The 23,734-nt window shown below is 38.0% G+C and overlaps 1 protein-coding gene across 2 annotated transcripts in view; it reads right to left on the reverse strand.

The window, feature by feature from the left end:
- Positions 1–23,734, reverse strand: part of CHN1 (chimerin 1) — a 174,147-nt gene that overhangs the window by 42,071 nt on the left and 108,342 nt on the right. The window lies entirely within an intron of this gene.

Raw genomic sequence — 23,734 nt, forward strand, 5'->3', positions numbered from 1 at the left:
TATGTCTGTCGATGAACTCTGTTCAGCTAACAAATGAGCATTCTGCCAGCCAGCACAGAACCCTACCCTACAGAGAGCTGCAGAGAAACATCACGGAGAGGTGGAGGAGGATGATGAAGCACTTCTTAAAAAGAGGTCGACTAACCAGAAAAATTCTTCTTTTTTCCTTTTTTTTTTTTAAAGGGCTCTATATTTAAGCTTCTGAAAACTTAAGAGTCTGAACAAAAATAAAGAGTCGATGCTAACATACAAAACATTCAGCATTTCTCTCTCCCTTTTTAAGAGCCATGCAATTTTGACAAATGATACATCTCTAAAAGCCTTCTTCTCTATTCAGTATATTAATGTCCATTCTGAATGCAAGATGCCTACATACTGCCTGCAGTCAGTTTCCAGCAACAGACACCCTGTGAAGCCCCTGGCAGAGGTTGGGGGAGGGGAGGGATTTGACAAGGAAGGCTGGATTAGACTGGTCACCGTAAGGAAGGAGCTAACCAATGAAAATCAAGCAACAGTATTTAAGTACTGTATTCCTCAACTCACTCTGTCTCTGTTTCTCCCTCCTCTCCTGTAAAATTTTCTTGCTGGCTCAAGGCAAAAAAAAAAAAAAAAAATCAGTGGGAAGACAATGAGCGCTGAATGAGTCATGCATCATAACCAAATGGAGTTTTTTTTAACCTGTTAAAAGCAAAGAAAAATTAACATACAGCACTAGGTTTTAAAAAGAACGCACCACTGCCAGGTAAATTATGAAAGGCTGATCTATAATCTTCCTTTGTGCGCGTGAGCTGAGGTCAGTTAACTAAAACCCAATGTTATTAAAGACGAGCAAAAGCTGATGAGTATTTTGATGAAGAAAAGGAGTTTAACTAGACACCACACTATTTCCCTGTACAACAAAGAGCATGCACAGAACACTGCTAACACCCTGGAGCAGTCAGTTCCGTCTGCCTACCACGAGCAGTTCTGTTGTGGATCTATGCTGGAATAGGTCAACCATTATTTGAATTCTTAAACTCAACACACTTTATTCAAAAAGGTCCAGGCTAGGTCATGGTGTATGCCGGCTGGGAATGAGTCCTCAAGTACACAGGTCCCAGATGTAGTGTAACTGTGCGACGGGACCCTTGGCTGTTTGCGGGTGCAGCTGGATACTGGGTAAAAGGCTCAAGTCTAGCTCCATTTAAAAGCAGTACCTCTACAGTACTTTTTTTTTTTAAACTAAGGTGTTATAGGCTTAAGTTTTCTCATATTGGTTCCCTAAATTCCTCCCATCTGTTTCCTCACGCTATAGTAATTAAGTTTAACCCATTATGATTCTAAGGTTACACTGTATTTAAAGAATCTAAAACTATATTTAAACAAATTCAGTCCATTTACTTAGGTAACTGCAAAGAATGTATTTCAGATTTCATAACCTACAGGGGTTTTGAGCCCAATGCAGATTCTAGTTTAATCAGGGCATGAAGTAGTCCTTAAAACATCGTAGATATCTATAATATGGAATGATTGATTTTTTAAACATCTTCAAATTTTTTTAATTGTGTCTAGTCCTATCTTTTAAAGTGGTTTATTCTTTTGAAAACATTTCTAAGTAAAACGCAAAAGATAATATTTACATCTACAGATGTTTCATTTACACAAATTTATATCCTTATATGATTAATACAAGACAAATTTTTTTGTTGTTCCAAGAAGAAATGCAATGGAAAGAATTTTCCTTGCCTAACCTAAATTGCTCTTCAATTTAGTTTGTCATGTGATGACTGAAAATATAAAACCAGCCAACTCTCCAGTCATGTACAACCTAAAGTTCATCTCATTCTCAGGGGGCCTAGAAAAAAAACACTTCAAAGGAAAATTTAACAGTATTTTTTTTCTACACAATATTTAACACTGAATATTTAGGTTACTAAGTTGAAGAAAACCATCACCCATGTGACCCAAGTAACTTCTTTTTTTTTTTTCCTAAGCATTTCCGATCAAGGCCCTTTATTACAGATCATTCCCAGTCCTTCAGCTGTAGTAACTAAAATTCAGCCAAAGTATAAAAATATTCACGGTAGAGTTATCCAGAAACTCATTGCTGGGTAAAAGTAAACATTTTGTCACTGAAAGGCAAGGTCTGCTGTAGACTCTGTGGAGTCCTACTGTCCTTCCTGAATAACTTTTCTACCTATGCAAGAAATATGGGGTTAACTACTACTTGGGCAACTACTTAGGGGCAGTAAGGAGACAGAAAACAACACTTCAGGATGAAAAACTTCTTAGCTCCCCTCAAGTGGCTGGGGTTTGGTCACTCTTACACCTTTAATAACTGCATTTCTGCATGAATTCTGAGGAGCTCTCAAGTCAGAACTGCTAACTCTCAAATTCAGAACCAATGTCAAAGTTCTAATGTTCCAGACAAATGTAAACCCCTCTTCCTTATACTGTTCTGGCCACATCTATCTACTTAGACAGTTACAGAATCTATTCCTTATGACTGTCACTGACTGACTATTTAGGTACTTATGGTCTGAAGTGCCCAGCTAAGCACTTTATGTATAGAACCCCACTGAATCCACAGAAAAACACCTATGAGGTCTGTATTAACCTCATTTTATAGCTGGAAGAACTGAGGCCTACAGAAGTCAACATTCCAAAAATGTACAGCCAGCAGGTTAGGTGGTAAGTAGAGGCTGGGCTCTTAAACACTGTGCCATATCCACTCTAGTGAGAAAATGAGAGGAAACCGTGAAGGCTGAGGGTAGTTGCTTTTTGTCTCTGATTCTATTCATGGTTTCTCTGGTTATTCTCTCCTTTCAATTTCAAGGAGTAATAATAGATGGTTAGACATAGTAAGCAATGAGTAACAAATGGATGGTAAGAAAAATTAAACGTAACTCAGATATTTAGATCTCAAGTTCAGCACGCAGTACCTGCAGACCTCAGGCTCCATTCAGAAACCACTTTCTTCATGATGCCTTTGATGATTGGCACCAATTAGAGGTGATCTCACCCACCTATGAACCTCAGAGTTCTTCACCTGTTCATTAATTGTGAGATGTATCATGTTGTACCTCACATTACAGTTACCTGTGTAGCTGTCGATACAGAACTGGGTCTTATACATCTTAATATAGATCCTGAATCTAGAACAGAACCTTGCACAAATACAGGTTCAATAAGTATTTGGTTAAAAAAATAAAATCAAATGAAGGCAGCGATTTTCACTGGGGGGACAGTGTGTTATAATAAAAATGAGATTTGAAATCAGAGACACTGACGTTTGAACCCTGACCCTGGGAGATTTGCTTGTTGCCCTGGTTATGACCTCATTTACATACTATGGATAATAGTAAGTACCTTATAGGTTACCGGGCAGTTTAGAAGGATGATACGTAAAAGTGGAAAGAACTACAGACAGCACTCAATAAATGACAGTATTACAGGGGTGCTGTGCCAAATACCAGCCACAGGGAATGCTGTGTAGGATAGGATACAGGTTCCCATCCAAGGAGTTAGCTGATTCATCTGCTTTTGGTTTATACTATATGGACATGCCTGGAAACTCTGGCCCTCCCCTTTATACTATGGTCTCTACCAAATTCCCCAAATTCTAGCTCTCATCCTGTATTTTAAAAGGCATATAATGACATGCATGTTAGCTGAGGGAGCAGGGTAGGCACGGGGTGGAAAGGTAAGAAGATTATCATTATTTGTTAAGAAGCGAGAAACAAGGTGTGATGCTTCATATCACTGTCCTGTTTCTTGGTTGTATGTCCTGGGAGATGTTATATAATTGACAATTTATGGATGAAGAAATGCTCAGAGTGACTTGCTCAAGGTCCCAGTTAGGAAGTGGAAATTCTGTGATCTGAATCCCTGTCTTTTGTACCCAAAGCCTGGCAGTGCTTTCTGCTACTTTATAATGAGAGTAGGAGACAGACCCAAGGCGTTAGGGATACTGGGTCTATAAAATAGAAGAAAATGGCTTCACTGGCTGGGGGTCTGAACTGGCAGGGCACGAGTCCCACAAGGTCATCCCTGTTAGAAACACCAGCAGTACTTAGCTTTTTATTCTCTTTGGGAATCTGGCTTGTCTAAGACCTGACTCTGGCCATCTTTGATACCGATACCATTTCGGCAATGTCCACATGCATGAAGGTGACTGGCCTGGAAAAAGAGTTGGGGGATGAGCAGATTCCACAACCCTCTGTTTTCTGCCTGTGTCCACTCCACCTGCAGTACAGAGAAGTGGACGTGAAAACAGCGGTGGAGGGGGAGGGCATCGTGTCAGGAGTAAGGAACAGAAAGGGGAAGTAAGTGACCTGGGAAAGGAACGCATTAACTGCTTTTCAAATAGTTTCCACCACTGACCCTGCTACCCTGTTGTTTGTCTAGTAATAAAACTGTGTGCTGAGCTAGCGTCTCATCTTCACCAAGAGTAATACAACAGGATCACGGGCTCTGGAGCCAGACAGAAGTGCTGACTTCACCCCATCATCTACTGGCTGTGGCATGTCCTTGATCAAGCTACTAATTTATTTCAGTCTTTGTTTCCTTATGTGTAAAATGGATTACAAATACTTACATTATAGAAGCGTTAAGAATTAAATGAGATAATATGTGGGAAGCATTTTTCCATTATTCCTGGCAAAGAAAGTAACAAATAGAAGTTTCCCCTTCTTTCCTTGTATTCAAGAACTCATATTTCCAAGACTGGGGTTAGTATAATGTGTCACAGTGATAAACATTAAGGGCCTAAGGCCACTGTCCAAAGCAATGTGAGCTTCAGGTCGAATCTGGTGGTTTAAGGACACATCATAAGCATCACCGTTCCATAATTTCCACCTTACCCTGCCCTGGCAACCTGAAGCCCTGGGCTCAGACTCTGAGTACGTCCCTGTCCTCTCCTCCTTCCTGCCACAAACCCTGCTTACAGGGAAGGGTCTTATCAGCTCACTGACACTAAGGAGCAACTGACCGATTTCACTTCCTTTTCCATGAATATGTGGTGTTTAGTATGGGACCAAGACTAAAGCCAAAAGAATAAATCTCAAAATACTGAATGTCAAGACTCATTAATAGTAAGAGTGTTCTCAAGGAAACTGGTAGGACCTCACGCAAACAGCCACCACCACTGAAGGTCATGATGGTGCCACAGACTCATGAGCACAACACTCTAGTTAACTAAGCTAAATCAACATTCTATCCAAAAAGCACCACAAAGGAATGTTCTAGCTGGCATGGCCCAGAGGCTTGGGGAGATGAAGAGTAACTGGACTGACTATTGGGTGATTTGAGTCACTGGTTCAGGTTTAGCAACATCCTGCAATCTCTATAAAATGTTGGAATAAACAACACAGCTTTTCCACCGTCAAGATTTATAGATCCAAGCAAGTTCAGCTCACTCTAGACACACAGATTATTCATACCTTTGTCCCCTGAATTATCATTTGTAACCTAGTTTCTCTCCATTAGAGCCAAGAATAGAATCTATTCAAGGTACTTAACAATATGTCAGCTTCCACTTATTTACTGACAACTACACGGCACTATCCTACCTAGTAAATGCTTTACCATGTATGAAATAGTTTAGTTGTTAAAACAATAAGGTTCTTTTTTTCTAGGTAGGCTTTTAAAAAGTCATCGTTTATTCCTTTAAAAATGCTCGAGACTTTAAAACATCTGCAGCCTAAAGATATCCAGGTTTCAGGTGCCGACTGTTGGTCTCTCCACTGCCAAAGCCTAAACTTCAAAGTTCTCTACCTCTGTTTTATAGATAAAGAAACAGAAGCTCAGAGACTGAGCACCTTGGCCAAGGTCACCTAACTAGTATGTGGTGAGAACAGGAGTTGAACCCAGGTCTACGTGACTTAAAATTCTGTGTCTTTCTTCTAGACTCTCCTGCCCCTCATATTACCTAAACTTAACATGCAACCCTGAAAGGCTACCATTTGTAAACATTTCTGGATCATTTATATTCTCATAGCCCTCAGATCACTAGCCAAGTCAGTACTGCTTATATTTGAATTTATAGCATCTACCACATTCATCACTTCCTCAAAATTTTCAAATGCATTTTAAGTCAAACACTAGCGACTCCTAGACAGAACTCAATAAATTCCTTAAGTTATGTTGGGATAAATAACTTTTTATGTTGCACAGTGAACTCTCATATCCGGCCAGGGCTCTAAAGTTTTATATTCCTGACATCAGTCACATCATAATTCCTAACTCAGTCTTCATTACGTAGTTCCTCTAGCATGAACAGAACATCCCCCTGAACAGATAACAATAAGGTGCACCAGTGCATTCTTTTCAGTGTAAAATAAATTTAAATTACAGTATCCTAACACTCACACTACCAAACTCTGTGCACTCTAACATGCTCTCTGACAGACTTGCATGCAATAACTATAAGACATTTGAAAACACAGGGCGAACAAAAAACCCCACAGCTCTGCCTTCCTTATTCTTTCGAGAAACAACAGAAACGATCAACTTCTCCAGCGACAGTTTGAGGGAGCATTTTGCACCCCGGGCCGAGAGAGGAGGGATGGAGTGGCACACAGCCTGGTTTCCAAGCCTGGTTCTGACGGATACCAGCCAAGTCACTGAATTTTTTTCTAAGTCCCAGCTGGACTAAGCGAATACCATGGTCTTCTCTGTATTTTTAAAAGAAATTCAAAAGGAAAAAAGGAAGGGCATACACATTCAGCACACAGGGATGTAAAGACGTTAGCGTGCCCAAGTGGGAAAGGCCAGCTATGAGCCCCCTCAAGGTGGCTCTGGCTAATTTACTGCAGGCTTTTGTGTGGTACTGTTTCATAGGCTCAGAAACTTAATCTGTCAGCAAGGAGATCACATCTATTTCTCCAGGGGAGACTGACATTATAATACCAAACTCATGAAGGTGATAGGTAAAAGCAGAATGATGGCTATCTGGCAAATACTAAGATTTGAGATATAATTATAAGGTGAGTGTCCAACATGTTCTCTTTTGGGTAACATACCTACACTGGAAACAAAAAATAATTAGGAACTGATGAGAATGGAATCAGATGAGTGGAGTGAGCGAGAGGAGCTGAATATATAATGCAGAGTTAGGACATTTGATGAATCCTCCACAATCAGGGTGGCCTTGCCATAAGACTAGAACACTCAATGCCCATTCAGGGAGGGGCACCTTCATTTTAAGTCAGGCTGAGATGGACAGAAACAGCTCTACCTCTATGAGTCTCCTTTTCCCAGGAGGGAATAAATTCTTTATGATGATTTTGCATATCTCTGCTCAAATATCTTAGGTGGTGATCTTAAAGTTAATCCACAGGACACAGTCTTATTTTTTAATTTACAAATTCTTAGCAGATACTAGACTGTAGTCCTGATGTATGGATAACAATTTATATAATAAATGCTTTGGGAAGATTAAATGGAAAATGTTTTCCTGTCCTGAATCATGTAACAAGTTAGTACATTCATGTAATTATATATAAAATTACATAATCAGAGTGAAATATTCTAGCGTAATTGGTTGTATGGTGATGATCATAACAACATTCATTCTTGGTTCTTCCTAATGAAAAGCTGAAACTGGCCTCCATAGGAACGTCTCAATTTTCGCCCCTAAATGAACCTGGGGGGGCTACTTAGGGGAATGTGCCATTAACATTTTGGTTTTTGTTTTACCCCAATTTTTGACACCTATTACTTGCACGACTTAAGGAAACACTTTTACTCTTCTGTAACAATACAGATGAAATTAGAGAAGCACTGACACTTGATCAACAACTGAAGACTTTAAATTCAGTGCAAAACTCTGGGATCATAGATGTTTCCACTCAGAGAGCCTTCAGTTGCAATATACACACGGAAAGTACAACTAAAAAGCAAGCTCCGATTGACATTAGGAGTATTCCTAGCTTGTAAACTGCCATAAGAGGTTATTTCGAGTTACTGCAGTCAAGTGAACATTTCACAATCCCCCATTTAACAGAAGCAAGCCAGTGGATCAGAATAAAAACTGGGCACTGTATTTTCAGTTTTCTCATTCCTCTAGTGACTTCAATTGATTAGGTTAAGATGAAGTCTATGTGATTTGGTTATTTTAGAAAGGACCTGTTACCAAGTTTCTTAAAACTTAAGTTATAAAAGCTTATTTGCTACATGTGTAGTTTGACTAGAACATTCCAACTGTAATTTACTTTAATATTCATTTTAAGCATCAGTATAGATAAATGTGGGCTTATGGTCTGAAGTATACTTGTGAAGTTCAAACATACTTCTGAAAACCTATTTTTAATATTTGAAAATGTCAACAGTGGCCTGAAGGTAACAGATTTAACTTCCATAAATACTTTCCCTGAGAAAATGGTAGCACATGTGAATAATTCACAGATGTGTTAATTTTTCACCTTACTGCCAGATACTAATTTTTTCTTTGTAATGACATTACCACACAGCATGTTTTACATTAAGAAAATGATGTTGAAAAAGTAAACATAGCTTGCATTGGGGCCTTCCTCTAAAATAAACTTTTACATCATGTCCATAGTATTTCTTCTTCAGAAATTCCTGTCAGTTCAAAGGATCTTAATGAAATTAAGAGAGAACAACCCCTAACGTGAATGCCTCTATTTCATATAAGAGATAATTAAATTCTTTCATACACACAGACACAACACACAAACACATATACTGTGTTCCTTGGGAAACTTGACATCTTATGAATGAGTTGAGGTATGTGGACCAGGCCCACAAATGATCAGTACATTAGAAAATAAGACACAGAAAGTCACACTGCAATCAACTTCTGGGAAGAGGAAGACGAGATTAAAGGATGATTTAACATCTATTCTTTCAGTGACATTTTAATGTGTTGAGAAGGAGCCACTGTGCCGTTTTCCTCCTCCACAAAGGATAGGTTAATGGGAGATAATTTAAGGAGCAACTGAAGATCTTAGGTTGATAAGGTCAAATGTTATTTAATGCTATCTGGCCAGCTTAAGCTACAGCTTTACTACTTTTCCACCAAAATGTCCTCAACAGCAGCCAACAGAGAACAGGGATGTGCAGGGATCCAGGGGTGGTCCAAGCTCCCCCAAATACACCCATATAGAAATGTGTGATATGAAAATGCTTTCCATCAATGACTACTGAGTCAAACTGATGCTCTGGGAAGCAGTGTCACAGTTTTCTTTAGGTCTAGCATGTCCCTGCCTAGCAGCAGCACACGCATCATCCAGTTTCAGGAGAGCAGGTCTGGGTGACCGAAGGAGTCTTACAAAACCCCCTCCAGCAGCAGGCCTGATTCCATCACCAAGGTGCACGGCAAGGAGTAATCTGTGAAGTAAATGGCTTAATAATCCTGTTCTAGTCTTATTTTCCAGTGACTTTAATTACTGAATTATTCTGCCTGTTTGGTTTTAAAAAAAAATCCAGGCCTAACTCTTACACTGCCTCCAAATCAGGGAGCACTTATTTACACAGCATTTTAGATTCTAAAAAGTGTTTTATCACATGTACCATCTCATCAGATCCTCACATTCCTGTCTTTCATTACGGCAGTGCAGCAATGTTAAGGTATCAGGGGCAGAAATTGGTAAGCAAAAGAGCAACTGTGGGAACCCAGACTTTCGGACTTCACACCCTATCCTCTGCCCACTCTCCTGTGCTTCCCTGGGACCTGGAGATAAGGTCATTCTACATGTGAGGAGACCGACCCAGGGGTACAAAGACCCAGAACCAGCACAAGAAGACACATTCACAGCTGAAAACGACCATCTCCAATTCAGCTCTAAGCCCAGCAAGTAGTTTACAACATAGAGAGAAGTAAGGTCAGCCCTGGTGATTAATTTCTGGCATTTTAAAAGCCCTTTTCATTAGTTTGAATGGTAGTGGGTAAAGTGACATGATGCTTAGTTACATGCGGATCATTTGTCAAATGTATGCCAGGGCTTCAAGGAACGTTACTGAGCAGGACGCCTGTTTCTGCTTTTGCACTGGCTTTTCCTGTTTTTTAAATAAAAACAAATCAATAAAACTACCTTCCAAACCAATGAACTGAGAGGGGTCTCTGAGCAGCTAATTAAGCTGTCTTTAGAAATAGGTAATTAAGCTTTCCATTAAAATTCACCAAATACACATACATTATTTACAAGGTGGAAAGCCATTACAATCTCATAGGCAAACAATTAACTAAAGCTTATATTTATAACAGAGATTCTAGAATGGCCAATGCAATGAGTAATTAAGTAATTAAGATGCATTTTACTTTTAAAAGAATTTGGGGGTCTGAACATGTGGCCTGAAAAAGTGTAAATACTTCATATAGCCCACAAATTCATTAGAAGAAAATACAGAAATGGTCAATGTACGTATGTACAACACAGACTCTCTTAAATAATTTTCATTCAACAAATATTTTATTGAGTATCTACTATGTCCCAGGCATTAGTGAATCTGGCGAATACCAGAGAACAGGGTCCTATGCTGTTTTCAAAAGGACCAAATATTAAATGAATAGATATATATTTAATGAATTAATAATAATTGGGTTAAGTATTGTGTGGGTAATGGATTTTTAATCCCATTTTAACCCTAACAATCACATTTTCTAACAAAGGTTGAATTAATTCATGAAATTTGTCTATGCCCTCCTTCTAAGCCACTTCCTGCTTTCCTGGTCCTTCTGAGACTCTAACAGGTGACTTCTATACTCTCCATCCCAGCTCGCTCTTGCTCCCTCCTTCCAAGGTGGATGTGTCTTCCAAAGCCTATCTAGTGCCCTAACCACAGGGAACTTTCCTGAACACCTTATAGTTTTTTTTATTGGAAATAATGCACAGAGAGAGCTGCTGTTGATAAACTCTCCTCCTCTACCTGCGTAATCACCCTTTTCATAAAGAGTTTAAATAATTAAAAGAATTTTTTTAAAAACTAAAGTTCAGTGTTATTTATAGTTCAGTGGTTAAGAGTCTGGCTCCTCTGTAAAAGAATCTCAGCTCCACTTACCAGTTACAGGATCTTAGGAGAAGTCTCAGTTTCTTCATCTGTAAAATTGGAATGAGGACAGTAGCTACCTCACAGGGGTGAGATAAGGAATGGAATGTATGTACAGCACGTGCCTTCAGTACCCAGCATGCAAAGAGCTCTCAAAGCTCTCAAAGACTAGGTGGTGGTGGTAATGTTGACACTGCTGACATCATTGGTATCTGTCCTACCACCTAACACAATGCCTGGAACAAAGCAGGTTTTAATGCTGAGGGAACCAGCACACAAAGTTCATGGCACATTTGTGAGCCTTGCTAAATTCATCAGACTCAGAGATAAATGCCTGTCTGAATGGTCCCAGCTTCCTGCCCTTATGATATAGTCAGAATAGATTTAATACAAAGAAAATGGCCATTTCTTTAAATACCTTGCAGCTTGGCTTTTAAAAACGTAACAGCTGGCTAGAGGTACAAGGAAGAAGAGCATTTTAAATACTGTTTCCTCATTTGACAGGCAAAATGTATGCAAATATGAACTGAAAACATGATAAAGAGAACATGTGTGACAACATAGGTATCTTAGCAACATAGCTGACTAAAGGATGAGACTGACTGAGAACATTTGTTGTGCTAAGAGAACAGGTGCCACCTGAAATACAAAGGATGCTTGGGATTCATGAACTGCAGTTTTCAATTCTAAGGACTGTTGAATCATGGTTTAAATTAATATGCAGGACCAAAACAACTATTACTGGAGGAATAGTGCAAAGTACCATGAAAATTTATGGATGAATGAAAACCCTCTGTACTGATGAGTTCCAAGAAAATGTTAGAAGGAAAAGGGGATTTGGTAGTATTTACCATTCGTAAACCTAGTTTAAAGTTTGATTATTTTACTTCCTATGAACTCAAGCCTATAACTTGCTGAAAATTCCAAGATGAAACTATTTTCAAATGCGTGAATTAATAAGACATTAAAATAAGAAGTATGATGTTAAAAAAAAATAACTTGCCTAAAATATCTCCTCTTGCAGGATCAGCTGTAGATTTTTTTTTAAGTGGATGCTCTGGTAAAAGTTTTCACTGTTAGAAATATTAAACCATGTCATCAGTTGAATAATGCTTCTGTTGTTTTCATTTTTAAAATAATCTGGTCTTTGAGATACCAAGTACAGAATTTAATGCATTATTTTATACCAATGGTACAGCTTTTAATGAATAACAGTATATTAAATTAGTTACTGTGGGTTACATATTTAGACAGTTTCTTCCTAACTCTGTCCCCTCTGTTGTTTCTGCTCTAGATTACATTTGAAAACTCTCCAAAAGACAGAGTAAGCCTCCTATCAAATGACGTAAGAGATACCTGGGTTCCTTCTAGAGTTGATTTTCTTGAGGAAAAGTATTGTTTGACTTGCAAGCTGAGCTCTCCGCTATTCCCGTGGAATACCATTTTTTACTTAGAAGAACAACTAACATAAATTCTGGTTATTCAGACTCGGCATTTTCTTAAAAATGAACACAATGAGCCTGCCACCTCAAGGAAGACAACTGACAGTCAGTGATAAAATTCAAACTTTCAAATGAAAGTAAGAATTTTGGAAATTTTGTGTCTGCCATCCTGAACCTAACAGCTTCCTTCTACTTACATGAGTTTTCTGATATGATCAACGATGATGTTAACAGATGTGATTTTTTTTTGTATCATATAAAGAAATGTGTCAATGTTTGAAAGACCTAGGTAACTCAAGTGAACCAGTACTTCCCAAATGACCAAAGCATGATGTTACAGAATCATGGAGCTGAAAGATCTACTCAGAATTCAAGACAGACTGATGGATTTTAGTGTAACAGAATAAGAAATGCTTATATATAAGGTTTCAGATTCCACATTGCAAGCAATTTTTAAGAAACTATCGCTCATCTAGTTTTGCTGTGCTGTCAAAGATATTTTATCCAAACGACCTGAAAAGGCTGTAAGGCATTCCTCTTTACCAAACGCATATTTGTATGAGGTCAGGTTTTCTTCACGTAATGCAACCAAAATAACACATCACTCCAGACTGAATGTAGAAGCATTTACGAGAATCCAGTTTCTTAATATTAAGACATACATTAAAGAGATTTACAGAAATGTAAAATGTAAATGTAAATTTTCATAAAATATGGTTATCTTAATAATAATGCTATTATGTTAACATGTAATGGGTTTGTTATTGTTTTTAAACTGAATTAATAGGTATCTTCTAAAATCTGTTTTAATTTCCAAAGGAGTAAAAAGATAAAACCCACACAAATAAAAGCTCTTTGAGGTCTTCAGCAATTTTTTTTTCTTCAACAATTTTTAAAGTATAAAGGGGAGTTAGGAGTCCAAAAAGTCTGAGAATCACTGATCTAATCCACTAGTTGCTTTACTATGCAACAAGATCTCACACATACCACACACACATACATAGAAAGACAAATATATTATTGATAGATGTTTGGGCCCCATGTTGATTTTACTGAATTAAAATTTCTGCAGGCATCTCTACTGTATATGAAGCTTCACTGGTGAGACACTGATCTGATTTGGCACTTAATTAAAAAAAAACTATTCATGACAGCATATTTTAGAACTTTAGAAAATAAAAAAGTCTGTATTACATTAAAGCTATTTCAAATTTTTTTCTTCATTTTATTTCTTAAAAGTACTATTTTAGTAATATCTTTAATTTTCTACTTTTATAGTTCTGAAACAAATCTTTATTCATTGTTATTGGTTTCCCTGCTTCTGAGATACCATGAAAAATGATAAAACTCAAATTGTGTTAAAAAGCTGAGAGAGTTTTTTGTTTGCTTCATTTTTCTTTTTGCTTCTAAATTATAATCAACTCTCTACAGTAAGTTTTACATGTAGTCTCTAGAGTACTGATTTGAAAGACACTTCAACTGCTTTCAAAATCTTATTTATTTAGGAGGTGACTGTCAACTCAGAGGTCTTTTGTCAGTTTCAAAGACCTAAGTGAGCTTTAACTTTGACAATGAAATGCTAATGAGCACTCTGAAGGCTGAAAAGATGAAAACCCAAAGTGTTAATCTGATTTTAAGTCAACTATTGAAAATGTAAATGTGTTGACTTACCTTAAATATAATGTGACATGCTTTATTATAAATCTTAGTTACCAATATCTCATTAATACACAGATAAATTATGATAATCATTTCATGTGGTTCAGTTATAAAAGCTTTAAAGAAATTTATCCAAATCTCATTCTATTAAGTATACTGAGATTTAAAATGCTGAATTACTGACAGCTCTGCACGTTTATGTATAATTTTCACCATCACATAAGTATAAATCCTTTCTAATTTATTTGTGTTGTTCGTATGAAAAGAATAAGACTATCTGTATTTGTACATGTCTGTGGTACCTGATAAAGAAGCGAGAGCAGCATTTGACACAAACAACTGTTAGAGAACTAAGCTACACTATGGGGAAGGATGGTTTGTTTCATTTTTTTATATTTAAATTTTAAACACAGGTTTTCTTATTCTGTAAATTAGAATCTTTTTATTCTTTTAACATTTAATAGGAGTTTATTTTAAAAACTGAGCAGAAGAGTTGCAGTGACATGCCTCAATGGGTGAAGGCCCAACTGAACTATGCTTCAACTCCCAATGAACAGGCTCCAGCATTGTTCAACTTCTCCCTTTTGAGTAACCCAGTCACTCAAAATACAGGGATCCACTCAGCCTAAACACTAACACAGCCCAATGTTCAGTCTCTATGATGACACCAAGGGCCTCTGGTGGAAGGGTCTAATTGTCCTATGTGATTAGAAACAAAGGGTGTACTATTAAAACACACTCAAAGAATCCCTTGATAACTCACCATAAACCTATCAGCCCCAAAGATAACACAGGTTATCATCATACCCACCCTCAAAAGGATTGCTATAAAGACTAAAGGGGATAATCTGGTGAAGTACTTAGCAGACTTTCTTATGTAAAGAGGCTCAATAAATATTAGTTACTTCTGTTATTATTCTTAGTTTTACAACTTTTAGAGATCTATACTGGGGAGCAAGAAGAGACCTTCAATTTCCTGAAGCCAGAAAAAATTATGCAACTGGTTCAAAGACTAGTCAGCAGTGAAGTCAAGCCTATACTTAAATCTGCATGTTTTCACTCTGTTTTACCTCTTAAGGTTCTCAGAGTACAGAATCTTAAGTCTGAGAAATCTCCAGGGTTAACAAAGCAAACTGTGGTAGTGAATCATGACATCTGGAGGGAACTGAATGTCATCTATGAAGCTGGGCCCATCATTTCACAGCTGAGGCCCAAGCAGGCTGATGACATGCTTAAAATGACATCACTAATTAAAGCCATAAGATGAAGATCCCAATCTCCTGTTTCAAGGAGACGCCCAATTTAAAAAATTATTTTGGGGGTGTGTGTGGCAATGGCTGAGTAAATAGGAGATAATACGTGATGGTCAAAGCTCCTCTGGAAGTGCTTCTATTTTGAGAGCAAAGATGAATCTTTGTGGAGAACCAATCTCAAAAAATAAGGAATTAAGAGCGAAAAGGAACAGCATAAGGAGAGCATCTGAATTAGATGCTGCACACTACACCAAAGCTATGACCAACACTAGCCTATGGGGCTACAGAGTTTCTTTTACGAGCTCACACCAGATGAAATGTTAAAGATCCACTACTATGTAAGTATTCTATCCTAGAGAGAAAAAAATTCAGCTTAAAAGTTTAGAATATTTTTGTATGAAACCCAAGTGAAAAATTAAAACCACTTGTTTAAAATCCAGTATCACTATGAATTTCTAAAAAATGAAAAAAAATCAGCCCCTTTGCAATAACTATGAACACTGCTTCCAAAAAAGTATCTGTCATATTCATTAATTAAGCAATGGCTTTGGTGGTGAGGGGGGGCTTTATCTAAAAGGAAACAAACAAAATTCACTATTCACATAGAAATAAATGGTGATTAGAAAGTTATGCTCACAAGGAAGCAAAATATTTCTGGTTTAAATAATAGTTCCAGCTAAGTCCCCCTGTGCACGCTGCAGATGGAACTTATGGAAATCCTTTCCTATCGAAAAGTTTTAATTTAGAACTGGGGAACTGTAAATGGTACACGAGCTTGGCTATGATCATATAAGTAAGCAAATTTACAACTTTCTACGTTGAACAAATTCAGAAATATTTCTCTCATGTAAAAGTTTTGTATATTTTAAAGATACAGATTATTCCAAGAAAAACAATTGTATATGTTTTTAACTTAAAGTTAATTATCTTGTAAACTTAAATTTCTGGTTAGTTATCCTCATTCCTAAAAGAATAATGATTTTCAGTGCATTAAATATCCTGGAAACAAATCTTTAATTTGAAGGAAAAAAGCTATTTTGCAAGAATAAACAAAATTTTGAATTTAAAAAGTCTATTAAAATGACTCTAGCATATCCTAATCTGAACTAAGCAAAACAAACATTTTTACTTAATGTTTTTTAAAAAAGATTACTTAAGGAAGATATATGATAAAAACAGACAGCTTATAGGGAAAAGCACTGGCTGCCAATTATTTAAGAAAAAGATTTCCTAGCAAAAAGAGTTTCCATATACTCCTGTTTCATCATCATTTAAGTTGATGAGGATAATCCTTAAGTTTCTTTTTAACATTATGGGTGCACAAGACAGAAAATTAGCTTTATGATAAAGTCCATGGTTATCTTGGTCATTACTGGCCACACTAGTCCAAATTAGCTACTCAATAAATATTTATAGAATAAGCAAATAAAAAATATATTAAAGGATTGACTCAATTATTGTATATAAACACAATAGCATGTTACATAACATTAAAAATTATAAAACAGAAATACATTAATTCAAATGGAAAGATTTTTCATAACCTAATAGTAAAGCAAATTACAAGTACTTTTATGTAGAAGAAATGTGCTCTCTCTCTCCCCGCCCACCTTTCTCCTTCTCCCTCCTCCACCCACCACATAGTCTAGAAGGATAAACAGCAGAATATTATTGGTTATGTTTTCCATCAACAGTGGGATTTAGTGGGATTTTTAGGTTATTATTTTTCATTGTTTTCTTATTTTTGTAAGCAATGAACATGAATTACTTGTATAACAGAATTATAAAAGTTTAAAATAATCTATGCATAGGAAGACTAGAAATAAATCCATCAAAACATTACCATAGTTGTCTTTTGGATAGTGGGGCTATGAGTAATCTCTCTTCTTTCTTTTTTTTACTTCATATTTTCAACTTTTTAATAAAGAACATGTATTTCTTTAAGACTAGGGGAAAACACTCTTAAATTCATTAATTAGATAGATCAACACATGATCTATTTTTTAAAATTTAAGGACAGTTTTAGGTAACACAATTAGATCCATTCACAAATATCACCTCTCCCCCAGTCTTGAGAAACACTAGATCTCCGGAATGTGGCCAATAACCATGAGGGGTTCCAAGATGGCCACACGAAGAGGTCTTTGAGCCCCTGAGGGCTGCTTCTTAGGGGAAAGTCCAGATCACTAGAGGGCCTACTTTAGTCAAAGTGCATAGACATCAATGACCAAAATTAATCTGCAAATGATTTAACCGATTTTAAGCAATCAGAGTGAAGTCAAGGTTCTGCTTATATTAACATTCCCCTCATTCACTCATATTCTAATAGGCTTTTCTGAGGGAGACAGGAGAAAAGTTATAACCATTTCTCCAGCAGTTTTATAGGCCCCGGGGTCCTCCCCTGGGAGCTGGTCACACAGGAGAATGTCATTCGTCACCTGGGACTGGGTGGAAGAGAACTCTAGTCTGCGGACTCCTGAGTGGGCTACACCTGCATGATGTCAGGGATTGTAGGAAGAGAAACTAAAACGCCTTAGCGGCTCTGATAAGCCGAAAAAAGTGCACTGGTGGTGTTGCCTAGGGAATTCTGGACTCATACCACTGCCACAAAGGACGCCTTCTCTCCTTGGAGTAGATGGGGAGCAGGAAGAAGAAATGGTAGTTTTTCACACTGTGGTACCTGGAACCATGTGGGGCAGCTCACATTCAGAGAGTAGGGGACCCTCTACCTCCCCACCCCATCAACTTGACCATGACAAACACCTGTGTAGAAACTTCGCAGGCCAGAGAGGAGCAGCAGTGGGGGCAGCCAGTGGTTAAAGGAGGGCTTGCTGAGCGCTGCTGGCTCAGGTCCAAGACCCCAGCAGGGCAGAAAAGACCTTCCTCTCTCCACCTAAGAATCTGCTCTCATTAGGCACCCATATTTATCAAAGTCTTTATTACAGGTTAAAAAGTGAAGAGTCTATAATGATAGGCTGTAACTTCAACAAGTTACAGAGCCCTGCAATCACTAACACCAACAATTCCTCTGTTGCTCACATTTCCCTAAAAATACACGACCTGAGAAATTTTACATCTAAAATCAGAGATAAGGAAGATAGGTATTTAAAGATAATAAGGTGCTGTGTTGATCATAAAGACAAAGGAAAAAGATGGAGGTAAGGAGTGCTATAAATGTAGAAAACTAAAACATTAAATAGGATGTCACCAGTTTTATCAACTATTTAAAAAAAATTTCTTGTCCTGATGGAAATCTAATCAGTGGTTGCCCTAGGCAGGGGGTAGGGGTGGGATTTTCTACAAAGGGGCACTAGGGAACTTTCTGGAGTATTGAAATGTTCTATATTTGATTGAAGGTGGTGGTTTCACAAGCGCATACGTTTGTCAAAGCTCATCAAACTTACATGTAACTGTGTGATTTCACTGTATGTAAATGATACCCCACTAAAGTGCACTTATAAAAAATTCTCAGTAAACGAGCCTATAAAGAGATAATGGGCTCACTGGTAGAGTTTCCCCATTACAAGAGAAAACAGAAGCTTCTCAAGGGACAGGGCACCACAGTTTCTTCCCTCACTATGAACCTGGGCAGTAGCCCAAAGTCATTCTGAAGTTATTACGCAAACTCTACCCACAACAGGGATCCCTTCCTGTTGAGTGGGAGAAGGGATGGGAGTTGTAAATCTCTTAAAAAGGTGCTAAACAATCTGCAGCTTGTATAAAAGCTCCGCTTTTGAAGGGAAGTTTCATAGTAAAGGTGACCTTTTATCAAACATTGCTGGTAGGTAAGTACAAGCTGCAGTAACAGACATCAAGGAAGATGTTTAAGTTGTATGAGGTGCAAAATTTAATAATATAAAATAGATCCTCAGCCAGCCTACAGTAGTAGTGGATTTTCACTGGATAGTTTTAGGAGCTAAGGCAATAGAGGGTAACAGGGCTGATTTATTCAAGTTACTGAACAAACCACAGTGAAAATAATGCAGCAGCAATAAACTTAAAAGGAGACATACAAAGGAGGATACAAGTAGTAGCCATTAGAGACGTCTATATTATTGAAAGAATCTAATTACTGCAATATAATGCTCAGGTTTGTGCATTTTTGATCAGTCATGGTAACTTGAAGGAAACCTAAGAAGAGTTAAGAACTAACTTATGAGGCCATATAAAAACAATTGTTTTCATAACTGAAGGAAAGGCTTAGGGTGTGGCTATGACTTACCAGTCTCTGAGAGGTTAAGAGTTTACTAAAACTGAAGAGCTAATTCTTTTAGCACTGCCCACAGGGTTAGTTTGTGAGCAACATGGGAAGGCCAGATTACTGCCTGATAGTCTCGACTTGCTTTAGACCACAAATGCCACTACCCTCCTAAAGCCACCGGAGTTGATTTCTGTTTCATTAAGTTAAAGGATGGGGATCTTGCCACCACTGATTATTTCCCTACCAAAATGCTAAAGGCTCTGAAAGAGCAACTGTGAAAGAATTTCTAATAGCTTCCTTTTCCGACCCACAAACCAGTAATTTAAGAGTTATTTTATTTATTTAATTGGCCCATATACAGAAATCTTCCAAAACTGCAGCTGGCCTGGAAAATTACAATTTGGTCTTCCGCTGGCCTGGTTCTTTGGAGCTGGGGAACTCATGTTTATCTTCCATCTTCCTCTTTCCATCTGGTTTTTCCCTAATGGCTTTCAATTACTAATCCTTTCTGTGGGTGATAAGATGGAAGGAGAGATTCACACAAATAACTTCCTGGACCCTGTTTGAGTTTTCATTAATCATCACAAGCATGAGATGCTCTGATGGGCTCTAGGTTGTCCTGACACATGACAGCGTTGGGAGGAGAGGCCCCCACCCAAGCCCCCGCAGCTTCTTTGAGCATATCCCTAAAGATGTGCATTTACCCACCACTCTCCACAAACTATTTCATGTCACAAAGACAATTTTTCTGTAACTCAGATGCTTTAGCTGTGGAGTGAGGACTGGCCCTCCCTACCTCACAGGGACATTCTAAAGATTCTGAGTTCTTAAAGGGAAAAACAGAGTATCAAGTCAAGTGGGACTTTTCTTCTCCAGTCTTAGGACTGAATAGTAGGGCCTTGAATTTGGCTGAATTCATATAATATAGTAATTTATTTGTTTATTTAGTCAACAACAGTTTAAATAAAACTCAAGGTGGGGAGTCAGAAGTGAAAGGATACTGAGGGATTAAAGACTTGAAACTGGGGTAGATGCCAGAATATCATATTAATTTCTGATCCATGAGTCTGAAAAATTAATGTTCTTGTCTAAAAAAGTGTTCCCTGTGATCTGCTGGGCTATTACAGCAGCAAGCTCAAATCAGAGTACGTCCAACTTAATGTCTGCTGAACACCTAACACGACGCAAATTATAGGAACCCTGCCTCTTGCCATCAAGTGTCTAAGTGTTAATTAATAGGGTGGAAATAATAAAAATATTAAAATGTAAGTTCTCTGATGCAGGGCTTAAATCTTGTACATCTTTTATTATTTTCAGAGCCTACCCTGTCTCCTTACAGACAGGAGACTGATTTAAATGCAATTAATTTTGATAGGAGATGAGTCAGTTCACGAAGACCAAAGAAGACTGAGGATGACATTCTGCTGCGCTCTTAACTTGTTTAAGTTCCAAGGCAACTTTTGAGTAACAAGAAGAATTTACTTATATAGATAGCTCATGAAAGACTATTTAGAAAATAAAGTGTGAACATTCAGGCAAAGGATAGAGAGGGTTTACCCAGCTGGAGTTGAGAGAATAAGCAGACTCAGAAGTTAGGGGAAATCCGAGGGAGCCTAAGGGCCCAGCATGGAGTGCAGGCGCAGTAACAGTTCACCGCCAGGTGGAGAAGCAGGGGCCTTTCTTGTCTTACATTCAGGGAAACTGGAGTTAAAATTCTGGTCGATACTAAAATGTAGATACCACAGGAAAACAACATATTTCAGCCTTAAAAGTCATTAGCACATTATTGGGCAAAGACACATGCTCCCTGATTGACCACAATTAGAAGTATCACAGTGTTATTAAGAGATTCCACTTTTTGATGAAGCAAGTAGGAGACTTTTGATGTTATCTTGTGAACTCAGAGGGCAGCTGAAGCACTGAAAAACGGATCAGAAGAGAAACCTGAACATGCTGTTTCTCGTAAAGGCAGAGGAACAGCACTGAGACCATGAATGGGCATCCGGCTGGTGATTGCTCTGATCTAGAGTGTGGTAACACATCACAGACAAGGAAAGCCACTTTACAGAACCTCGTTAACACTCATAACCACCCGTTCAGTGGAATCCATAGTCCTTACTTTAGAGACTGAGGCAAACTGAGACTCATGGAAGTTAAGGCCTTGCTGAGACCACACAGACAAATATATACTTACATTACGTAGGTTGTTGTTTTTTTTTTTTAAACTGTACTTGATTTTTTAAGAATGATGTTGACAGACGAGGACAAACCATTGGAAGTTCTGTATGGAAGTTGTAGCCTTCCTCATAAACTACTAAATTGATTTTTTAATATAAATAAGTGAACCTCTGCACACCTGGCAGTTCTCTGAGGGCCCGTTCGCCCCTGAACAACTGATCTCAACCCTGAACAAGCCGCAGAGAGAACTCAGCATGTAAACTTGACCAGCGGTCGGGAGGGATGGATGTGGATAAAGGCAGAGGCAAGGAGGACAAGAGGAGCACAGTGTGGGGAGGAACAAGGAAGGACAAAAACACCAGGCCCAAAGACTGAGAAAGCACAAATCAAGTCAGCAAACACAGCTTCCTGAGGATTGCTTCATGCTACCTGCCCCCTAGTATCGATGCTTTTATAATGATTGAGTATAGTCTTCTTGCTGACGTCTACACTGAGATTATATGCATACAGAAAATGTGCTATATGTATTTCTAAGCAAAGTAAAAATGTTTACAAGAGTTGCTTTGTGGGAGACTAAGACAGTGAGCAGACCAGACCCCCGTGCTCCTTCTGCTTTTCCAGGGGACAAAGACCCCTGTCACTTTATGGAGGTACCCAAAGAATTCCAGTAGTTCAACACGGCTTACACTTCAACTTCAAGTTTCACAAGGCTTTTCAATATGGATGCGTCTGGTGATCCCCAAAGAGGTCTTTGAAAAATGAAATTTAAATATAAAGGAAATTCCTAAAGAATCAATTAATATGACAATATGACAAGAACTGCACTCATTCCAAAGAACAAAAAAAATATATCCACACTCAGACACATGTAGGTTATGTAGGCTGGTGAAGTTCCAGAATACCAGTAAGTTGATTCTGCCCACCCTTATCATCACAGGTCATCCTGACATGTGAAACAGGTTTGGGGCTCAGAGGGCTAAATCTGAAAATAAGGATGTTCTGGCTAGAGTCAGAGTTCTAACTCATAGTATGGTTCCTGAAATGTAAATTGTATATTTTATTTGATAGTTTATATAATTAACAATTATACGAGACATTTTCCAAAGCACAGTTTTCAAAGACAAAATTACATTACTGATCAAAAGTACCATAGAAACAAGTGCATTCTGCCCTCGGTCCAGTATCTGCCTCACCAACTGTACTATAGTCACTACTTGGAAGAAGAAAACATTCAAATACAGTTGCAAGATAAATTTTTAAAAAGTAACTAATGAAAGTTGGGCTCTTGGCCAATCTGGAGCGCTAGAGTTAAGCCGTTCTAGAAGAGAAGGAAGTCTGGCTTTTCAACATGCTACAACTTCATGATTAAATGTCTCTCGACATTTTAAAAAATATTTATTTTTAAAGTTTCTAATTGCTATCTGAGCTGAGGAAGTGACTTAAACAGTTAATGAAAAGAAATGACACAGACATCACTTGGAAAAAAATTTTCCCCCTCACCAGACGCCACCAGATTTCCTAGGGACAACAAAGAATCTTCAGGATTCACTTCCTGTGGCAAAAAGCTTTATGACCATCCTGCCAACCTCCCACAAAAGCTCAAAGGCTCAACTTACACCTTAAGAACTGAAAAACAAACAAACAAACAAAAGTGTAGAATTCTCATCCTTCAATTTTAGAACAAGGGAAGACCTTAAGAGATCACCCAGTTCAAAATTCCCTAAAGTGGGTTTAATGAAACATTATTTTCCTAAAATGTTCTGAATAGGGATGGGGTGATGCAGGTAAGTTTGGAGCATTCTTTTTTAAAATATTACTTTTATATTTATTTTGGGGGGGGATTAGGTTTATTTATTTTTTAGAGGAGGTACTGGGGATTGAACCTAGGACCTTGTGCATTGAGCTATATCCTGTCCCCCAGCAGCAATCTTGAGAGTCATAATGCATATGAGGAGTTAGCAAAGCTGAGAAGCCTAAAGAAAAGAAATGGTTAAGTTTTTTTAAATTAATTT

Source organism: Vicugna pacos, chromosome 5 (assembly GCF_048564905.1).
Source record: "Vicugna pacos chromosome 5, VicPac4, whole genome shotgun sequence".
Taxonomy (NCBI): Eukaryota; Metazoa; Chordata; class Mammalia; order Artiodactyla; family Camelidae; genus Vicugna; species Vicugna pacos.